At 36.4% G+C, this 23,388-nt stretch overlaps 1 protein-coding gene across 4 annotated transcripts in view; it reads right to left on the bottom strand.

Annotated features, from left to right (window-relative positions):
• Positions 1-23,388, bottom strand: part of AUH (AU RNA binding methylglutaconyl-CoA hydratase) — a 163,885-nt gene that overhangs the window by 120,418 nt on the left and 20,079 nt on the right. The window lies entirely within an intron of this gene.

Below are 23,388 nucleotides of genomic sequence, written 5' to 3' on the forward strand. Positions count from 1 at the left end.
CCCCATCCTTTCAATGTTCTGATCAAAACAGAATCAACCTTTATTCTTCTCCCTCATACCCCTTCCTTTTCATTAGTAAATCCATGTCTCCACCTTCAAAATACATGTAGAATCCAATAATTTTTCACCACCTCCACTACTACACTGGTCCAAGTATGATCTTACCTGCAGGGGATCAAAGACAGAAGTTCTGGAACAGTCTATTCTTGACACACAGCCAGAGCAAGCCTTTTAAAATTTAAGTCTTTTCAGGTCACTCCTTAGCTTAAAACACCCCAGAGTCTCTTTTCACTCAAAGTAGAAGTGAAAATTCTATGTCACTTGGACTCCTACTACTTCTGTGACATCACCTCCTAGAACTCATCTTGTCCACTGGGCTCCAGAGACACTAACCTTCTTGCTCTCCCATTATCTTGCAAAGTGTGATGTTGCCTCCAGGCTCCATTCTTTTTTTATTTTATTTTTTATTTTTTAACATCTTTATTGGAGTATAATTGCTTTACAATGGTGTGTTAGTTTCTGCTTTATAACAAAGTGAATCAGTTATACATATACATATGTTCCCATATCTCTTCCCTCTTGCGTCTCCCTCCCTATCCCACCCCTCTAGGTGGTCACAAACCACCTAGCTGATCTCCCTGTGCTATGCGGCTGCTTCCCACTAGCTATCTATTGTAGTGAGGTGGATAGTCCTAGAGTCTGTCATATAGAGTGAAGTAAGTCAGGAGAAAAACGAATACCGTATGCTAATACATATATATGGAATCTAAGAAAAAAAAAATGTCATGAAGAACCTAGCGGTAAGATGGGAATAAAAACACAGACCTACTAGAGCAGGCTCCGTTCTTGCTTACCTCTCTGCCTAAAACACTCTTCCCCAGGTATCCACAAGGAAAGTTTACTTCTTCCAGTGAACTTCTTCAGGACTAGTTCACTTCTTCCAGGACTCTACTTATTTATCTCCTTCTCAGAGAGGTTTTCCCTCTTCACCATATATGAAACAGCAACCCTCTATGCCAGCCACAAGAACTCATTCTTCTTGCCCAGTTTTATTTGTATTCAGAGCATTCATCTGACACAGTACACATTTACGTTAATTTTTTTTTCACTGCCTCCCCTACCCCCATGCCTATGGAGGCTTCACAAGAGCAGGTGATTGCTGTCTTACTTACTGCTGTATTCCCAGATCCTAGAATAGTCCCTAGCCCATGACAGGCTCTCCTCCAAGAAATATGATGAATAAATAAATGAATAAATGAAAGAAATCCATGTGTTTTCTTTATAGCTGGCCCTAATGAAGACAATTTATAGTAGGAATTTTAAAACTCATGAATATTGGCTGTCTACTTAGCATCTACCGCCCTCCTCCCACCTCCTAAAGGTGGCCTTATTTTTGTTGTCTGCCTCTACCGTCCCCACCCCCCACATTCCATGTACTTTGAAAGAAGTTAAATCCATTCCCATAGCACATCAGCATAGTTTCTTCCTCTGAGAGGTCAAATCAAGATCAATCTGAGGGTTCCAGCTTGGATTTGGGCAAAAGTGTTCTCTTCTCTTCATTTCAACATCGTCATACATGGATAGGAGGCCCTGAACTACTAAAGCTTCAGGCTACCAAGCTGGATGAAGGTGGCATATAGAAGACAGTGAAGCCAAAGGAATTTCGTAACAGCCCAGAATCACTGAATTAGAGCAATCCTAACTACCTTGTAGTTTAAGTCAACTTGAATCAATTTTTCTGTAACCTGAAGCTGAGAGATTCCCATCTGATGCTTATTATCTACTAGATGATATATTACAAATGATAACAAATGGGTCAGATTCACTCTACATCTGTTCTCAAGGAATGGGACTGATTGATGAGGGCACTGGTTAGCCCTAATTATTACATGGAATTTCTAGCCAAGGTTTAGTGGGAGAGAACCAAATCAGGTTCAGGAACATAATCTTCTTGTTATGACTACCTTCATAGCTTCTAAAACTTTAATAGCAACACTAAATTCTCAAGTACTTTTAGCTTAGATTTCTTCATCCTGGATCTGAAACCACCTTTTATCCAATTAAACATAAAATTTCAATCTATAAAAAGTTACAGGGACTTAACAGTTTCTGGTTCCACATACAAGGAGCTTAGAAGTTGTCACTCTGTCCTAACAACAAGTAAAAAGCTGAATAGACTGAATCAACAACTCTTCTAGGATCTGAAAGAGAGGTGAGGAGGACACAGGGCAAACCACTGCTCCCAAGACTGAAGAAACAAACAGACAGATACAGAGAATCACAACATACCAGAGCAGAGACTCAGGATGAGTGGAAACCAGTGCCAGGGTCAGAAAACCTGAACTGCAATTGATGAACTGCTGGAGGCTCAGTAGGAACAACTCTGAGGGTTAAAAACTCTAGGGGTACCCCACAGTTTTCTGAGGTTTACCTCCAAGAGCCTAACCAGCTTCTCAAAATAAATACTGGAGAAAAATCCCCTCCTCCTTCTAACAGAGGAAGGGGCAAAGGAACCATTTTGAAATACCAGAGCACTCTATTCTTAACAAGGCCTGCCTTCAGGGAAAACTGATAAACCAAAGCCTAACTGACCTGGAGGAAGGGAAACACCAAACTCCAGCCCACTCTAGTCATCCAGTCCCACCTAAGGGGGCAAAAAAACCCTGAGAAACACTTGTGAAGTTCACAGAGGCATAGGCTCACTAAAAGCCTGAAACTAATCATAGCACAATAGAACACTTCCCCTCCCCCCAGCACCTTACTGCATTACTACAGGCCTATTCACAGCCTTTACCCAGTACATCATGTCAGGCTATCAAGAAAATATTAAAAGGCATACCAAATCACAAAAACACAATTTAAAGAGACAGACCAAGCACCAGAACCAGACGTAGCAGACATGTTGGAATTATAAACCAGGAATCTGAAACAAATTGTTAAGGGCTATAATGAATAAAGCAGACAGCATGCAAGGGCTCCAATGAATAAAGCAGACAGCATGCAAGAACAGATGGGCAATGCAAGCAGAGATGGAAACCCTAAGAAAGAAAAGAGATGCTAGAGATCAAAAACTTTGCAAAAGAAATGAACACTGGCTTTGATGATCTTCTCAGTAGACAGGACAGAGCTGAGCAACCAATCTCTGAGCTTGAGGATGTCACAATAGATTCCAAAGATGAAAAAGGGAACAAAGACTGAAAAACAAAAAACAAAAACAAAAACACCAACATCAAAGGACTGAGGGACAACTACAAAAGGTATAATATGTGCATAATGGGAATACTAAAAGGAGAAAAAAGGGAAAAAGAAACATAAGAAACATCTGGAACAATAATGACTGAGAATTTCCCCATATTTATGTCAGACACCAAACCACAGATCCAGAAAGCTCAGTGAAAACCAGGCAGAGAACACCAAGAACACCAATGCAAAAACCAAGCAACCAACAAATAAAAAAGAAACTACCTAGGCATATTTTCAAACTACCAAAAGTCAAACATAAATTCTGAAAGAAGCCAGAGGAAAAATACATCTTACCTATAAAAGAACAAAGGTAAGAATTACATCTGGAATCTCCTCAGAAACCATGCAAGCAAGGAGTGGAGTGAAATATTTAAAGTGTTGAGAGAAAAAGAATACCAAACCTAGAATTCTGTACCTGTGAAATTATCCTTCAAAAGTGAAGGAGAAATAAAAACTTTATCAGAGGTGCTTCCCTGGTGGCGCACTGGTTAAGAATCTGCCTGCCAATGCAGGGGACACAGGTTCGAGCCCTGGTCCAGGAAGATCCCACATGCCACGGAGCAACTAAGCCCATGTGCCACAACTACTAAGCCTGTGCCTGTCTAGAGCCCATGAGCCACAACTACTGAGCTCGCGTGCCTAGAGCCAGTGCTCCGCAACAAAAGAAGCCACTGCAATAAGAAGCCCACGCACCACAACAAAGAGTAGCCCCCACTTGCTGCAACTAGAGAAAGCCCACGCACAGCAACAAAGACCCAACGCAGCCAAAAATAAAATAAAATAAATACATTTATAAAAAAAAAACTTTATCAGATAAACAAAAACTGAGGAAATGTGTTGCCAACAGACCTGCCTTGCAAGAAATATTTTAAAAAATATTTAGAGGGAAGGAAAATTATATAGTCAGAAACTTGAATCTACATAAAGAAAGTTCATCAAAGAAGAATAAGTGAAGGTAAAATAAAAACTTTTACTTTTCTTATCCTTAATTGACCTAACAGGTAACAATGTGTTCAAAATAATAATAGTATTTGATTATGTTTACCTATGGATATATCTTACATATATATGAGTATGTGTGCCTATATGTGTATAAACATATATAAAAGAAACAATTAATAGCTATTGTAAAGGATGGAGGGGAAGAATTAGGATTATTTTGTTATTATAATGTATCACACTACCCATAAAGCAGTATTATTCTAAAGTGGACTTAGATTAACCATAAATGTATATTGCAAACTCTAGAGCAACAATAAAAAAAAAGGAAATATAACTGACATGCTAAGAAATGAGAGAAAATGGAATTACAGAAAATGCTCCAATGCCTTTTGAAAACCACAAAAGGCAAAAAAGAGAAGAAATAAAAAGGAACAAAGAACAAGGGCAACAAATAGAAAACAGTAACTAATATGGTAGCTATTAATTCAACTATATCAATGATCACTCTGAATATCAATGTCTAAATGCAGCAATAAAAAGACAGAGATTGTCAGAGCTGATAAAAAAAAAAACCACTGAACTACATATGACTACAAGAAATCCACTTTAAATATAAACACACATATAAATTAAAAGTAAATGGATAGAGAAAAACATACCATGCTAACACTAATCAAAAGAAAGCAAGAATAGCTATATTAATTTCAGATACACATACTTCAAAGCCAAGAAAGCTATCAGCAATAAAGAAGGACATTACATAATGATAAAGGGGTCAAATCTCCCAGAACACATACCAATCCTTAACACATATAACAGCCAAGCATCAAACTACGTGAGGCAAAAACTGATAGAACTGAAAGGAAAAACAGAAGAATCCATTACCATAATTAAAATTTCAATATATCTCTATCAGAAATGGACAGATCCAGTAAGCAGAAAACCAGTACAGACGTAACTGAACTCAACAACACCATCAATCAACTGGATATAACTGACATTTATAGCCTACTTCATCCAACAACAGCAGGATACACATTCTTCTGAAGCTCACATGGAACATTCACCAAGATAGGCCCCATTTGGGGCCATAAAGCACACCTTAACAAATTTTAAAGAAAAGAAATCATACAATGTCTACTCTCAGTCCACAAGAGAATTCAACAAGGAATCAAGAACAGAAAAATAACTGGAAAATCCCAAAACACTCAGAGATTAAACAACACACTTCTAAATAATACGAGTCAAAGAAGAAATCTCAAGCACTATAGAATTTTAAAAAACATTTCATTCAATAAAAATAAATGAATAAATAAAAGAAATCTCAAGAGAAATTTTAAAATATTTTGAAGAAAATGAAAACACAATTTATCGAAATCTGTGGTATACAGAAAAAGCAGTGCTTAAAGGAAAATTTATACACCACTGAATGCATATGTTATGAAAGAATATCTAAAATCAATACACTAGAAAAAGTGCAAATCAAATCCAAAGTAAGCAGAAGAAAGAAATAATAATAAAACAGAAATTATGAAATTGAAAACAAAAACAGAGAAAATCAACAACAAAAAAAGCTGGTTCCTTAAGATCAATATAACAAATAAGCTTCTAGCCATACTTATGAAGGAAAAAGGAAAGAGGACACAAATGATTTTTAGTATCAGAAATGAAAGAGGTGACACTGCTACAGATCCCACAGATGTTAAAAGAATAACGAAAAAGAATACTATGGGGCTTCCCTGGTGGTGCAGTGGTTGAGAGTCCACCTGCCGATGCAGGGGACACGGGTTTGTGCCCCGGTCCGGGAAGATCCCACATGCTCTTCCCACATGCCACGGAGCAGCTAGGCCCGTGACCCATGGCCGCTGAGCCTGTGTGTCCGGAGCCTGTGCTCTGCAATGGGAGAGGCCACAACAGTGAGAGGCCCGCATACCGCAAAAAAAAAAAAGAAAAAAAGAAAAAAAAAGAATACTATGAACAATTCTATGCCCACAAATTTGATAACCTATATGAAATGAACCAATTCCTTTAAAGATGCAAACTGCCCAAACTCACACAAGAAGAAACAGATAATCTGAATGTGACTATGTCTATTTCAAAAACTGAATCAATAAATAACCTTCCAAAACAGAAAGCACCAGGTCCAGAAGGGTTCAGTGGTAAATTTCTACCAAAAATTTTAGGAAGAAATACAGTTGACCCTTGAACAACACAGAGGTTAATCTGTGTATAATTTATAGTCAGCCCTCTGGACCCACAGTTCCTATGCATCCATGGATTCAACCAACCACGGACCACATAGGGCTTTACTATTTACTACTGAAAAATATCTGTGTATAAGTGGATCTGTACAGTTCAAACCCGTGTTGTTCAAGGGTTAACTGTATTCCAATTTTCTACATCTCTTTCAGAGTACAGAAGCATAAGGAATACTTCCTAACTCATTCTATGAGACCAGCAACACCTTAATACCAAAACCAGAAGGACATTACAAGAAAACTACAAACCCATATCTCTCATGAACACAGATGCAAACATCCTCAACAAAGCATTAGCAAATTGAAACCAACAGTGTATAAAAAGAATTAAACAACACAACTAAGTGGGATTTACCCCAGATATACTAAGCTGCTCAGCACTCAAAAATCAATTAAAAGAATCCATTACATCAGCAGGCTTAAAAGAAAATTACATGATCATATTAATAAATGCAAGAAAAGCATCTGACAAAATTTAGTACCCATTCATGATACCCAATCTCAATAAACTAGGAATACAAGGGAACTTCCTCAACTTGATAAAGAATATTTATTAAACACCTACAGCTAACATCATAATTAAAGATGAGACACTAGAAATTTCTGCACTACGATCAGGTAAAAGGCACTCCTTTTCAATGTCATACTGGAAGTCCTTATTAATGCAATAAGGCAGGAAAAGGAAGTAAAAGGTAATACAGACTGGGAAGGAAGACATAAAACTGTCATTGTTCAGATGATACGATTGTCTACTACATAGAAAATCCAAAATAATCAACAAAAAAATTCCTGGAACTAATAAGCAATTATACCAAGGCTGCAGAATTCAGAGTTAATATATAAAAATCAACTGCTTTTCTATATATCAACAATAAACAGGTGAAATTTGAAATTAAAAATGCTTACATCAGCATCTCAAAAAATGAAACACTTAGATATAAATCTAACAAAATATGTACAAGATCCACACAAGGAAAACTACAACACTTATGAAAAAAAATCAAAGAAGAACTAAATAAGCAGAGAGATATTCCATGTTCATGAATAGGATGACTCAGTATGGTTAAAATGTCAGTTCTCCCCAATTTGATCTATAAATTCAATGTACAGATGTGACATCAAAGGCACAATCCTTGAAAGAAATAATGGATAAGCTGGACTTCATTAAAACGAAAAATTTATGCTATGCAAAAAACAAAGTCAAGAGAATGAGAAGACAAGCAACAGACTGTGACAAACTATTTGCAAAAGACACATCTGATAAAGGAATATTATCTAAAATATACAAAGAACTCTTAAAACTCAACAATAAGAAAAAAAAATTCACTTAAAAACTGAGCCAAAAACCTGACACCTCACCAAAGAAGATATGTACATGGTAAATAAGCCTATGACAAGATGCTCCACATATATGTCATCATAGAAATGCAAATTAAAACAACAGAGATACCACTACACACTCATTAGAAGAGCCAAAATCTGGAATACTGACAACACCAAATGTTGGCGAGGATGTAGAGCAACAGAAATTCTTTCATTGACAGTAGGAAGGCAAAATGGTACAGCCACTTTGGAAGACAGTTTGGAAAATTCTTATAAAACTAAACAGACTCTTACCATACAATCCAGCAATCATGCTCCTTGGCAGTTACCCAAAGGAGTTGAAAACTATGTCCAGTTAAAAATCTGCACACAGTTGTGTACAGTAGCTTTATTCACAATCACCAACACTTGGAAGCAAACCAGGTGTCCTTCAGTAGGTAAATGGATAAACAAATTGTGATACGTCTATACAGTGGAATATTATTCAGCAATAAAAAGAAATGAGCTATCAAGGCATGAAACGACATGAAGAAAATGTCAATGAATAGTACTAAGTGAAAGAAGACAATCTGAAAAAGCTGCATACTGTATGATAACAGCTATAGGACACTCTGGAAAAGGTAAAAGCATGAAGACAGTAAAGAGATCAGCGGTTGTGAGGGTGAAAGGGATGAATAGGCAGAGCACAGAGGACTTTTAGGGCAGTGAAAATACTAAGTATAATAATATAATGGTGGATACATTTCATTTTACATCTGTCTAAGCCCATAGAATGCACAACACCAAGAGTGAACCCTTGTGTAAAGTTACTCACTTATAACCATGTAGGTTAATCAATTGTAACAAATGTACCACTCAGGTGGAGGATGTTGCTAATGAGAGAGGCTATTCATAAGTGGAGGCAGCGGGTATATTGGAAATCTCTGTACTTTCCCCTCAATTTTGCTGTGAACCCAAAACTGCTCTAAAAAAAATTTAGTTTTTTAAAATCTATATAGCAAACTTTCCTCAAAGTCATTTATAGCAACTCCCCATTTAAAGAAAAGGATTTTATCAGAATTCAAGGCTCTAATAAACAGGGCTTCATTCTTCCTCACAGTGAAGCATTTGGTTGGTTTTCATCAACCAAAACCCCAAACCTCCATTCTGCCCGGCATCCCAGGACCCCTGGCTTGCTTAAAGACTTCTTTTTTTTTTTTTAAAGCTGCGCCGCATGGCATGTGGGATCTTACCTCCCCCACCAGGGATGGAACCCGCGCCCCCTACAGTGGAAGCACAGAGTCTTAACCACTGGACCACCAGGGAAGTCCTTGAAGGCTTCTCTTCTAAAGTCATGTCATTTCTCCCTCTCAACAGGATCAGGATCAGTTTCATCAGCAAGCAAACTGGGAGAGTATCTCCATCTTGAGAAAGTCTCATTAACCCACTTCTAGCTATCATGACACTTCTACGAACTAATATGGAATGATTTCTAGGATATACTGTTAACTGAAAAAAAGTAAGTGCAAAAGAGTACATATAGAATCCTACTTGTACAAGAATGGAAACAGGTAAACAAGTACATCCTTAATTTTGCAAAAAGAAACATAATGGATAAACTAGAAACTAATGAGATTCATTAACACCCTCAAGGGTGGGAATTGGAAGGGATTAGAGGGAGGAAGTGAGTAGTGATACTTCCATGAATAGTTTTGACTTTTGAAATTGTATTGATACTTCAAATACTCAAACAAGAGTGAGGAAATCTAATTTTACTTCATATGAATCAAACATAATTAACTGAAGGGGAAATAACGTAAATAACTTTTCAACACAGTATTTTTACGCTATACCCTCAGTCTAAAGACATAAATACTCTAACAAACTCTAGTTAGCAAGTGTGTTTATCACAGTGGTATGGATCAGCAGTTTTGAAACTATTTTCTGCATTACAATAGGACTGAGCAATTGAGTAAATATACTGTATATGATACATATAGAGAATAGGAAGGAATGAGAATGAATCCTGTGGTGAACTGGAAATGGAGTTATCAGTATGAATTCACGGCTTTCAATATATAAATACAGACCTTGACATAAGTATGTGTGTATATACATAAAAAATCTAATTTATTTATCTACATATTTCTTAGTTCTGCCCAGTAAAAGGGCCAAGAAGCAGACACCCAAGGAACAATGAGCATGTTTAGCACCCAGATGTTGGTTCTTAAATACAATTCCCCATTAAAGGAACTGGATACTTCCATTTCTGACTATGGGGAGTGAGTGGCACTGGACTACTAGCCCTTCTTCATTCAATATATATGAAATATCTTTCAGATGTTGATCAACAGGTAGTGACAGACTGATCTGGGAGCCCACTGACTGTTCCAGCTTTCTTTCTGAAGGCACTTTACAGGCTGCAGTGCAAGGCAGGGAGATCTAAACAGAACAACACTGGTCTTGCTTGTATCACACGGACATGAGAGGGCAGGGGAGGCTGGTTGGCTGGAATTTGCAGGACAGGGAACCAGAGAGGAGAGAGCCTCTCACAGAGAGAGTGCTAATAATCTGCATGGGGTTCCCTTAAGCTTTAAACTAAGGCAATTATCATTTCATAGGTAATTATCAAAGAAAGAACATCAACAGGGAGCTGTGGTCTGAACAACTCCTGATGTTCACGTATGACCAGCAAGAAGCAAGAAAATGTATAGAGCACCCCAGGCATTTAGTAAAGACATCAGAAACTTTAAAAACAAGCCTCAAAAGGGTCAAGCAGATCCTCCAGGAGAATAACTGCCTGCTAGAACAAAACAACACTTTAAGAAAGACACCCAGTGAAGGCTGTCCTATCTGTGGAAAAACAAAACCAACTTACAGAAGTATTTCATAGAATTCAAAAGAAGAGAATGACCACAGGTTTACAGTTAGGAAGAGATAACAAGTCTATAATAGTACTACAGATATTAAAATGAATAAATCATATTGTTACTTAATGTGTTAATCATGTTGGCTTTATTTTTATTTTAGAGAATACGAAAATACTACCTCCATCTCTCAAATCTTATTTTGCCCTCCAAAGTCCTAAGTTATTCAAATGGAAATTCTAATCAGGAGGTTTCCAGGAACCCTAAACCTCAAAATAATCCTAACTGGTAGTGGCCTTCAAATCTAGCATTCATCTAAATGATGATATCAGTGAACAAAATATTTGTACAACTGTGAGTTGCAGAGTTGTCTGCAGGATCATTCATCAATCGCGCAAGAGAAAAAGGTACTTTTAAAGTACGTTAAGAGACACAACACAGCTTCCACAGGTCAGGCATCTTAACATCTTCCTGTGGAGCTCAACGGAACTCAGCCTGGCTTCTCCAGCTACAGGTGAGGGGCCAGGTCTCAGGAAATGGACTCAGCCAAGCAGAGGAGAAAAAGGAATCAAGTCTGGACCAGGGGTAAGAATAGTACAGCCTGCAGACCACTCTGCACCCAGTTGTTGCTTGGCTCTCAAGCTAAAAACAGTCTACTTTTTTCTAAAGCACTGTAAAAAAATTTTTTTTAATTCTTTTAAATAAAGTATGACAAAGACTGTAAGAGGTCCACAAAGCCTAAAATATCTGGCCCTTTACTGAAAAAGTTTCCCTAACCCTAATCTAGACTAACTCTGGCTCCCAAGGGACCCTCTCAGAAAGCAAACTGTGCTGCTAAATATCAATTGCCAGAAGCAGACTGATAAAAATTCAGTTTTCTTTCTAATATTTCCAGCTCTGCCTTTCTAGCTGCTGGTGCTCTACCGAACCTGACCCAGGGTCACGGGCGAATTTTATACTCCCCTGGCCCCTCCCCTGTAGAAGAGGGGCCTTCTACACTGAGGACCTCTTGTGGCCTTCAGTGCCTTCCAATGCCCCCTCCCCACCAAAGGCTGCACGACCTAACTGGGCAGGCCTGGAGAGAGGGGCTAAGGGAGAACAGCCAAGGCCAACTGTCTCTTCATCCTATAAGCCACCTGTATATGTACTGAATCCAAAAATAAGCTTGTTTTATTTAATCTTTGCCAACATTACTTTCTCAACAACCAAAATTTTTCAATTCTTCATCCCATGAACTATTTGTCAATGGACTAGGCACTCTTCTGATAATGGGCACCTGCCCCAATTCCAGGGAATGAGCTTATCTGCAGAAGAAGCAGATTGATGACAAACAAGTAAAAAATAAATTCAGGAACTAAGAAGTACAAAGATGAGGCTAAAATACGAAATAGTAACAGAGGGTGAGAAGTAAGGAGGCCTGTTTTGGTTAAAATGACAAGGTAACAACTCTCTAAGGAGATGACATTTGAGCAGAGACCAAGCAAAGGGAACACTGAGTAGTCTGAGAGGAGAATGAGCACTGTCTAACAGAGAACAAGGGCTGCAGGATCAAGTGGGATGGACAAGGGCAAGAAAGGTGAGAGATGGAACAGGAGAAGGTGAGGCAGCCAGAGCAGCAAGACCTTATACATTTGGTATCAGTTTCCCTACAAATAACTACAACCTTAGTGGAATTATCCTACAGTTCTAGGTCAGAAGTCTAAAATGGGTTGGCAGGGCTGTATTCCTGAGGCTCTAGATAATGAGTTTCCTTGCCTTTCCCTGCTTCCAGAAGCTGTCCACATTCCTTGGCTCAGGGCCTCTTCCCTGCACACTTCTTCCTATCCTCATTTCTCTTCTCAAATTCTAATCCTCCTGCCTCTCTCTTAAACAGAAACTTGTCTTTATATTGGCCCCACTACATAATCCAGGATAACCTCTTCATTTCAAGATCTTTTATTTATTCATATCTGTGATGTCCCTTTTGCATTGTAAGATCACACATACACAGGTTTCAGGGATTAGGACATGGACATCTTTGGGAGTCACTATTCAGCCCATCATACTTTATTTCTGAGAATTATTTGAAGTAGGGGAATGAAGTGATTCACACTTTATTTCTGAGAATTATTTGAAGTAGGGGAATGAAGTGATTCACACTTTATTTCTGAGAATTATTTGAAGTAGGGGAATGAAGTGATTATTTTTTAGATTACTTGGGCTGCACTGTGGGGAATGTACTATATATAGTGGGGCAAGAATGGAAGCAGAGAGATGAGTCAGCAGGTTATTACTAACATATACTTCCTGTTTCTTAAAAAGAAAATAATATCTACAGAACATAAAATATTATTTCGGTAGTATTTTTTAAAATGGAAATAAGGTCAGAAATGAATTAGCAACAACCAATAATTATTAGTTCCACAAAAAGGCCATGAGTACTCTGAGTCATTTTTAATGGCATCTCTGGCACGCTGAAATGAAGAAATTAAAATAATAATACTAAAAGTTTGTATTAGGAAAGAAGAACTAAAATCAATGATCTAAGCTTCCACCTTAAAAAACTATAAAATGAGAAGTAAATTTAACCCAAAGCAAATAGAGGAAAGAAAATAATAAAGAAATTAATGACACAGGAAACAGAAAAAAAAAAAAAATCAATGAAACCAAAGCCAGTTCTTTGAAAGGATCAAGAAAAATAATAAATGTTCTGACAGACTTTTAAGAAAAAAGACACGAATTATCAATATCAAAAATGAAAAAGGAACCATCATTATATTTAGATTCAACAGACATTAAAAGGATAATAAGTGAATATTATGAATAACTTCATGCCAATGAATTTGGAAACTCAGATAAAATAGATGATTTCCTTAAAAGACATAATTTATCAAAACTTAAAAAGAAATGGATCACTTGAATAGTCCTATATCTACTAAAGAAATTAAATTCATAGTTAAAAATCTTCCCACAAAGAAAACTCCTAGACCAGATGGTTTTGTTGGTGCTTTTTACCAAATAAAGAAATAATATCAATTCTACACAAGTTCTTCCAGCAAAATAGAAGAAACAAAATTGCAACATTTTCCAATTCATTTTACGAGACCAGCAATACCTTGACACCAAAAACAGACACAAACATTGCAAGAAAAGAAAGCTACAAACAAATTTCCCTCATGAGCAAAGTTGAAAAATTCCTCAACAAAATTTTGGCAAATCAAATCTGGCAATATATAAAAACAATAATATATCATGATCAAAAAGGGTGCATTCCAGGAATACAAGGTTGTTTCATATTTGAAGATCAATCAATTCACCATATTAAAAGACTGAAAAACTATATGATCATCTTAATAAAAGCAAAACAAAAAAAGATTTGATAAAATTCAACACCAATTCATGATTTAAAAAACAAACAAACAAAAAACCCTCACAAAATTGGGAACAGAAACTTTTTCACCCTAGTAAAGTACATAAGTGAAAAAACTACAGCTAAATTATACTTAGTGGTGAAAGACTAAATGCCCTCCCCCTAACAGTCTCACCACTTTTATTCAACACTGTAATAAAGGTCCTAACTGATGTAATAAGAATAAAACAAAAGGCCAACATAATGGAAAGGAAGAAGTAAAACTGTCTTTTTATTTGCAGATGACTTGAATATCTACATAGAAAATCCCAAGGAATCTACAAAAAAAATTCCTAGAACTAAAAAGTGAGTTTAACATGGTTGCAGGATACAGTCAACATATAAAAATCAATTGTATTTCCATAGCCTAGCAATAAAAATCAGGAGTCTAAATTAAGAAAGGTCATTTTACAGTATCATCAAAAATATACAATATTTAGGAATAAATTTAGCCAAGCATGTTCAAGACTGTACACAGTAATTGAGACAGTGAAGAGCATAGAGAGCCTGGGTATAACTCAAACATATATGGTCAACTGATTGTTTTAGAAAGGTCCTAAGATAATTCAATGGATGAAAAGCTAGTCTTCAATAAATGGTGCTTAAAGAATTGGATATACTTTATAATATATAATAAAAATATATTTGGTCTTTGTCATGGGATCCTGGCACAGAGCTCTTAAAACCCTTGGAATTTCCTGAGTTATAGAAGTATTTTCTATTTTTATTCATACTGAGCCCCTCTCAACCACACCTGAGCTTATGTTAATGAGCTAACTGCTAGAGGGCCCCTTAATAGTTTTACCATGGAGGCTGGTCACCAGAAGGACCAAGCCATGATTAGAGGTTGGAACTTTTATCCCTACCCCTCAGTCTCTGGGGAGGGTAGAGGAACCAGAGATTGAGTTCAATCACTAATGGCCAATGACTTAATCAACTGTGGCTATGTAATGAAACCTACATAAAACCCATTAACAATTGGGTTCAAGAAGCTTCCAGACTGTTGAACACATGTTTGGGAGGGTGTCATGTCCAAGAGGGCATGGAAGCTCCTTAACCCCCTCCAGCCCAATCTTGCCCTATGCATTCTACCATTTTGGGTGTTCCTGAGGTGTAGCCTTTATAATAAACCAGTAATAGTAAATAAAGCACTTCCCTGAGGTCTATGAGTCAGTCTAGCAAATCCTATTCCTGACACTAAATGCGGTGGGGGGGGGGGGGTAGTCCCCTACACCAATTCACCAATTCTCTGACACCAACTGGATGTCCAACAATTCAATTCAATTCTAATGCTAATGCCCTAAATTAGCATAGACCCTACAGGTTAAAGCCTCAGTCCCATGAGACTTCTTTCACTTTAGATGCCAGTTATAAGTCCCAGAGATCACCCATACTTCTGACCAACCAGCTATAAATTCAAGAGTTCCCCACACACCCCTCATCAGATTCAATAATTCATTAGAATAACTCACAAAACTTAAGAAATCACTTTACTTACATTTTCCAGTTTATTATTAAAATACAACTCAGGAACAGCCAAATGGAAGAGATACATGGTGCAAGGTATGGGGCAGGAGGGACACAAAGGTTTCACCCTCCCAACACTTCCATGCGTTCGCCAACTTGGTAATTCCCCCAAACCCCATTGTTTATAGGTTTCTATGGAGTTTTCACTCTATAGGCACAATTGATTAAATCATTGGACAGTGGTGACTGAACTCAATCTTTGGCCCCTCTACTTTCTTGAAGTTGGAGGACTGGGGCTGAAAGTTCTAACCCTCTAATCCCATGATTGATTTTTCTGTCAACCAGCCCCATCTGAAAGTTATCTAAGGCTCCTGCTTTGAACCATCTCATTCACTTGCAAAAGATACTCCTATTACGCCAGAGAAATTCCCAGGATTTTAGGAGCTCTGTGCCAGACACCCAAGGCAAAAATCAAATACATATTTTATTATACCACATTACCTAAATCCACACCTTGCAACAAAAATTAACTAAGAATGCATCATAGATTTAAATATAAAACGTAAAAACTAAAAACGTTCTGAAAGAAAATATAGTGTGAGAAAGTCTTTGTGACTTTGGAGTAGGACAAGATTTCTTAGGTACAAAAGAGGAACAAACCATAAAAGAAAACAAATTGAGTAAATTGGACTTCAAAGAAAAACTTTTGTTCTTCAAAACAAACTGTTAAGAAAAAGACAAGCCAAAGAGTAGAAAAAAATACTTTAAAAACATGTATCAGCAAAAGGTCTTGTATTAAGAATATATTAGAAACTCTATAACCAACACAACTTTTATTTCTATTAAAACATGGGCAAAAATCTGAATAAACACTCTCCAAAAAAGATATACAGGTGACAAAAAAGCACCAGAAAAGATGTTCAAAATCATTACTCATTAGAGAAATGATATCTAAAACCATAATTATATATTGAATATAACTACGTACCCATTAGGTTGTTTAAAATTAAAAACTGACAATATCAAGTGTTGACAAGGATGTGGAACACCTGGAAGGCTCATACATTGCTGGTAGGAATGCAAAATGGCTAGAAAACAGTAGGAGTTTCTTACAAAACAAAATGTACAGTTATTATAAAACCCAATAATTCCACTGTTAAGTATTTATCCAAGAGAAATGAAAACATGTTCACAAAGTGGCTTATATGTCACTGTTCATGGAAGCAGTAGTTATAAAAGCCAAAATATTGGAAAAACCCAGATGACCATTAACTGCTAAACAGATAAACAAATTGTGGTATATCTATGCAATGGACTACTCAGCATATAAAATGAATACTCAGCAATATAATGAAAATCATACTCAGCAATAAAGTGAAACTACTGAAACATATATCATGGGTGAATCTCAAAGCATTATGCTAAGTGAAGGAAGCAAGATACAAAAGGCCACCTACAGAATGATTCCATATGTGGGACATTCTAGAAGAGGGAAAACTATGGTAAGAGCAACGAGATCAGTGTTTTAAGGGGGTCAGAAAAGACTGACTACAAATGGGCAGAAGAAAGATTTTTACAGCACTACCTACCAGCAGGCTAGTGCGAGCCCTAGGACAACCTGGCCCTGAAACCAGCTGCCTCAGAACCCAACCCCACCCATGAGGCAGAGCCTGGCAGCCAACCAGGCCAGAGGCCAGCACCACCTACCAGCACAGTAGTTAGCCCTGCCACATAGGGAGCATCCCTTGAACATATAGCTCTGGTGACCAGAGGGGAGTGTGCTGCTGGACCCCGCAGGACATTGCCTACATAAGGCTACTTATCCAAGATCAGGAAATGTAATCAACCTACCTAATACACAGAAATAAAAATAGAGAACTGAGAAAAATGAGGCAACAAAGGAATATGTTTCAAAGAAACAAATTAAAATGCCAGAAGAATTAAGAAAAGTGGAGATAAGCAAACTATCTGATAGAGTTCAAGATAGAACATAAAGCTGTTCAGTGAACTAAGGAGAACAGATGTAAAGAAATGTACTGTCACTGTTTGCAGATGACATGATACTATATATAGAAAGTCCTAAAGACACCACCAAAAAACTATTAGAACTCATCAGTGAATTCAATAAAGTTGCAGGGTACAAAATGAATATACTGAAATCTGTTACCTTTCTATAAACTGACAACAAACTATCAGAAAGAGAAGTTAAGAAAACAATCCCATGTACAATTGCATGAAAAATATCTAGGAATAGGGCTTCCCTGGTGGCGCAGTGGTTGAGAGTCCGCCTGCCGATGCAGGGGACACGGGTTCATGCCCTGGTCCGGGAGGATCCCACATGCCGCGGAGCGGCTGGGCCCGTGAGCCATGGCCGCTGAGCCTGCACGTCCGGAGCCTGTGCTCTGCAATGGGAGAGGCCACAGCAGTGAGAGGCCCGCGTACCGCAAAAAAAAAAAAAAAAAAAAAAAATCTAGGAATAAATCTAAACAAGGAGGTAAAAGACCTATACTCGGAAAATTGTAAGAAGCTGAAGACACCACCAACAAATGGAAAGATATACTGTGCTAGTGGATTTGAAGAATACTGTTAAAATGACCATACTACTGAAGGCAATCTACAGATACAGTGCAACCCCTATCAAAATCCTCATGGCATTTGAACTAGAACAAATAATTCTAAAATTTGTATGGAGATACAAAAGACCCCAAATAGCCAAAACAACCTTGAGAAAGAAGAACAGAGCTAGAGGTATCATACACTCTGATTTCAAACTATATTACAAAGCTACAGTAAAACAATATGGTACCTGCACAAAAACACATACACAGGTTAATGGAACAGAACAGAGAGCCCAGAAATGAACCCACACTTTTATTAGCAATTAATCTACAACAAAGGAGGAAAGAATACAAGATTTAGGAATAAATGGTGTTAGGAAAACTGGACAGCTAATGCAAAAGTATCAAACTGGACTACATTCTCACACAACATATAAAAATAAACACAAAATGAATTAAAGACTTAAATATAAGACCTGAAACCATAAAACTAGAAGAAAACATATGCTCTTTGACATTGGTCTTAGCAATATTTTTTTGGATATGTCTCCTCAGGTAAAGGAAACAAAAGCAAATATAAACAAATGATACTACATCAAACTAAAAAGCTTTTGCACAGTGAAGGAAATATCAACAAAACGAAAAGAGCACCTACTGAATGGGAAAATATATTTGCAAAGGATATATCTGATAATGGGTTAATATCCAAAATATACAAAGAATTCATACAACTCACATCAAAAACACAAACACCCTGATTAAAAATGGGCAGAGAACCTGAATAGACATTTTTCCTAAAAGATATACAGATGGCCAACAGATCCATGAAATTATTAATGATTAAGGAAACATAAATCAAAACCACAGTGAGATATTACCTCACACCTGTCAGAATGGCTATTATTTTAAAAAAAAAAAGAAAACAAATAACAAGTGTTGGTGAGAATGTGGAGAAAAGGGAACCCTTGTGCGCTGTTGGTGAGAATATAAATTCATGCAACCACTATGAAAAACAGTATGGATGTTCCTCAAAAAACTAAAAACAGAACTATCATACCATCCAGCAATTTCACTCCTTGGTATCCTTCCAAAGAAAACAAAAACACTAATTCAAAAACATATATGCACCCATATGTTCATTGCAGTATTATTTACAACAGCCAAGATATGGAAGCAACCTAAGTGTCCACTGATAAATGAATGGATAAAGAAAATGTGATACATATACCTATATGTTCAGCAGAGGATTACTCAGCCATGAAAAAGAATGAAATCTTGCCATTTGCAAGAACATGGATAGACCTAGAGGGCATTATGCTAAGTGAAATAAGTTAGATAAAGAAAAATACTGCATGATTTCACTTATATGTAGAATCTATAAAGCAAATAAGCATAACCAAACAAAAACAGAGTCATAGATAGAGAACAAACAAGTGGTTGCCAAAGGGGCTGAGGGTAGGGAGATGAATGAAATAGGTGCGGGAGATTAAGAGGTATAAACTTCCAGTTACAAAATAAATGAGTCACAGGGATGAAATGTATACCATGGAGAATACAGTCAATAATATTTAATAACTATATGGTGACAGATGGTAACTAGACTTATCATGGTGATCATTTTGTATATAGAAAGAATGAATCACTATGTTGTGCACCTGGACCTAACATAGTATTATAGGTCAATTATACTTCAATTAAAAAAGAAAAAAGAAAGCTTTTTAAGGGATGAACATGTTCTATATCACAACTGTCATCATGGTTTAAACATGTCAAAACTAATCAATTACATATGTACTAAAACTGGTACATTTTACTGCAAGTAATTCAGACCTCTATAACACACATTTTTTTTTAATTTCCAAGAAAAGAACCCTATGTTAAACTAATACAAATTTGTGGATTATCTATCCTTTCTGTTTACTTATCAAACTCTCTAAGGGACTAACATTCAAATATACAAATGTAACTTAACCTAAGATTCTGAAACAATACTGACTAGATAACTTTGTTAGTCAGAGGCCTCCATAAATCCAACCATGTCATGACATCTACAACCATTTGAACAATACAACATTCAATAAAGCACACTGACATTTTAGTGAGAAGTTTTTAGTCAGAACATAATTTACTAGAACTCAAAAGCAGAAGCAAAAGTACCTTTACTTTTTAAAAAAACCCACACTAGTATAATTCAGTGAAACACTCAATTTAGAGTTCTACACACAGGAATCAATTACCAAGAATTGTTTATACTCTATTTCAGGAATTTCAAGAGAAAAAATCCTCCGTCTCAGAAATTTCTCATAAAATTTTCATGATAAAAGCAATGCATATCTACTTTGCTACTTAGTGTTAGAACACTGAAAGAACAAAAATAAACAGATGACTAGGATTAAATGTTTACTTACAATGCAATAGCCTAGTCAAAAGGTCTTTTTCATAATTTCATTATAGGTAATATATTAAAATTTTGACTCCAAAATATTTTGAAATAGCAAAATTATTTCAGTTTTTCTTTGTGTGTGTATGTGTTTGTGTGTATGTAAAAAACAAGATAAAATTTTTAAATGAATAAAAGAATAATTTCTAGAGTATGCAGGGGAGACAGCACACATTCAGGCCAATCTCTAATACAACCTATGTAGCCAATGCTTCACAATGAGCTTTGACTATCAAAATGATATTTCTCAGCATTCTAAGAGAAGTATAGGTAAGCTATAAAACCCAAAAGCAATGTTCGAACCCACAAGAAAGAAAACGTAACATCGATTCCCAACCTGGAGTCATGCCTAGGGTATGGAATGGTATCTGAAAGCATATATGTATAGAAAACTTCGTCTACAGCCATGATAACTATGATACAAATTTTTCTGTATCTAGATTATCATTGTGGTTAGTAAAATTCATTTAAATACATTACTGTAACCAAAGTGGCATTCTGACATTACACATCTTCTCAATCAACATAGGACCACTACAATGTGTAAGTGCATGAAATTTTAAGAACTTAAAAAGGAGACCTCATACCCCGAAAGATTAAAAATCACTGGTATTCATGACCCAGCAATCCCACTATTGTGCATATACCCAGAGAAAATCACAATTCAAAAAGACACACGCACCCCAATGTTCATTGCAGCACTATTAACAATAGCCAGGTCATGGAAGCAACCTAAATGCCCATCAACAGACGAATGGATAAAGAAGATGTGGTATATATATACAATGGAATATTACTCAGCCATAAAAAGGAACGAAATTGGGTCATCTGTAGAGACGTGGATGGCTCTAGAGACTCTCATACAGAGTGAAGTAAGTCAGAAAGAGAGAAACAAATATCGTATATTAACGCATATATATGGAACCTAGAAAAATGGTACAGATGAACCAGTTTGCAGGGCAGAAATTGAGACACAGATGTAGAGAACAAAAGTATGGACACCAAGGGGAGAAAGCGGTGGGGGCAGGGGGCGGGTGACGAATTGGGTGATTGGGATTGACATGTATACACTGATGTGTATAAAATTGATGACTAATAAGAACCTGCTGTATAAAAAAAAAGAAACTGACGTCTGTGTTGATAAAAGAAAACAAATGTCAAAAGAAAAAAATTAGAATTTTTATACTACTATTTTTATAGGCTATAATAAGTTTAAATATTTGTTTTAAGTATGTAAAGAGATTCTGTGTATCTAAACATACAATACACTTAATGTGTACATATTAATTAATATTAAATATAATATTAATAAAATATTAATAAAGACAGACATACTAAACTGCCTGTTTCAAATATACGTAAGAAAACCTTTCAGAGAAATTTGAAAGAATGGTTTTATTTATATACTCTAAGTTACTAAAATGATTTGCCCCAATTTTTCTATAATTCACACTTTTTTTTGGACAAAATACGGCAAAAAATCTTATGTTAAAACATAGGAAAAAATTATCCTGATCATGCAAAAGCACACAGAACAAAGAAAATAGATTTGATAAGCCCTTGGAAAAAAGTATTCAATGCTAATTTGTTAATCTGATAAAGCATTTGGTATATTACCTAGTATGTCCCCAAAAAGGCAACCTATAAAAGATAGTTGTAACCTGTGCTAAAGCATTAAAGCCTTTTCCAAAGAACATCGGTAATGTGGAGACACAAAACCAATGGGCAGCAAAGGAATAGGTAAAACAAGAAGAATTCTACCAGTCATTATAGTGTTATAATTACAAAACCCATTACCAACAGAAAGACAGTAATGCTAGTTATAATCAACTCTTTCTTTCTTAAGCGTTATTCTGCCACTATCACTATCACTCCTCAAACATTCACATAATTGGGCCTTCCTTAAAAGCCCCCAAACTGCTCATCGTCTTCCCAATAAGCCCCTCACCAGCCCTCAGAGGACCTGAGTACAGTGACCTCAGAGCCATTGGTCACGAAGTTAGACTCAGTCACCCAGTCACCTGATCCTAAGGTCACAGATACAAGAATTCTAATTCTCTCAGTGTAAGTTTTTCATACTGTTTAAGAAAAAATGTTTAAATATATGTAAAGCCCTTATAAAAACTATTAACAGCTATAATTTATTGACTACTGCACTGTGTTTTATGTACATTGTCACATCAAGCCTCCAACAATCCTACCAGGAGGATAGTGTTACTCGAGTTGGACAGATGTAAAAGCAGAAGACTGTACTGCAAATTGTCATCACCCAGGCAGTTGAGCATAATAATCCTACTCTCTTTGACTGCCAAACAAGTTAAAACTAATCCTTTTACGTATGGTACATTATATCAAAAGCTAAAATATAACTCATTTACACTGAATGTTCCTAAATACCATAAAATTTTGCAATATTTTAAGGTGGAAGCTATGGAGTTCGAAGCTTGGAAAATCTGAGGACCTTTAACAATGAAACTGAAGAACATCAGCCTCAACTAAGACACCTCGAAAAACATTCTGTCTAGAAATGCTCCTCCAAGTCCCAGCATTGCTCTGGGTATACTCTAAATGCTCAAAAAATACTTGTTGAATGAATAAAATACTGTATGTTGTTCCCTCAAATGTCTGATTATCTCAAATGGATTATCCCATTTATATTTTTACTGAAAAAATTTTTTTTACGCCTCAGTCAACGTCTGCCTTCATTTACTTATTAGTAAATTATAATGATCCGGTATATTGTCAGCATTTTTTAATCTTTTATCATTTAATCATCTACATTTTTCACTAATTGAAACAGATTCATTCAATCTCATGACTTAGAAATATTTACAAATATGGAAAATGCAAGACAACTTAATCTTTGGCTTTTGGTAACACAGTACAAGCAGAAAAAACATTTCGCCGCTGTAGATACCAATTT

Source organism: Globicephala melas, chromosome 6 (genome assembly GCF_963455315.2).
Source record: "Globicephala melas chromosome 6, mGloMel1.2, whole genome shotgun sequence".
Classification (NCBI taxonomy): domain Eukaryota; kingdom Metazoa; phylum Chordata; class Mammalia; order Artiodactyla; family Delphinidae; genus Globicephala; species Globicephala melas.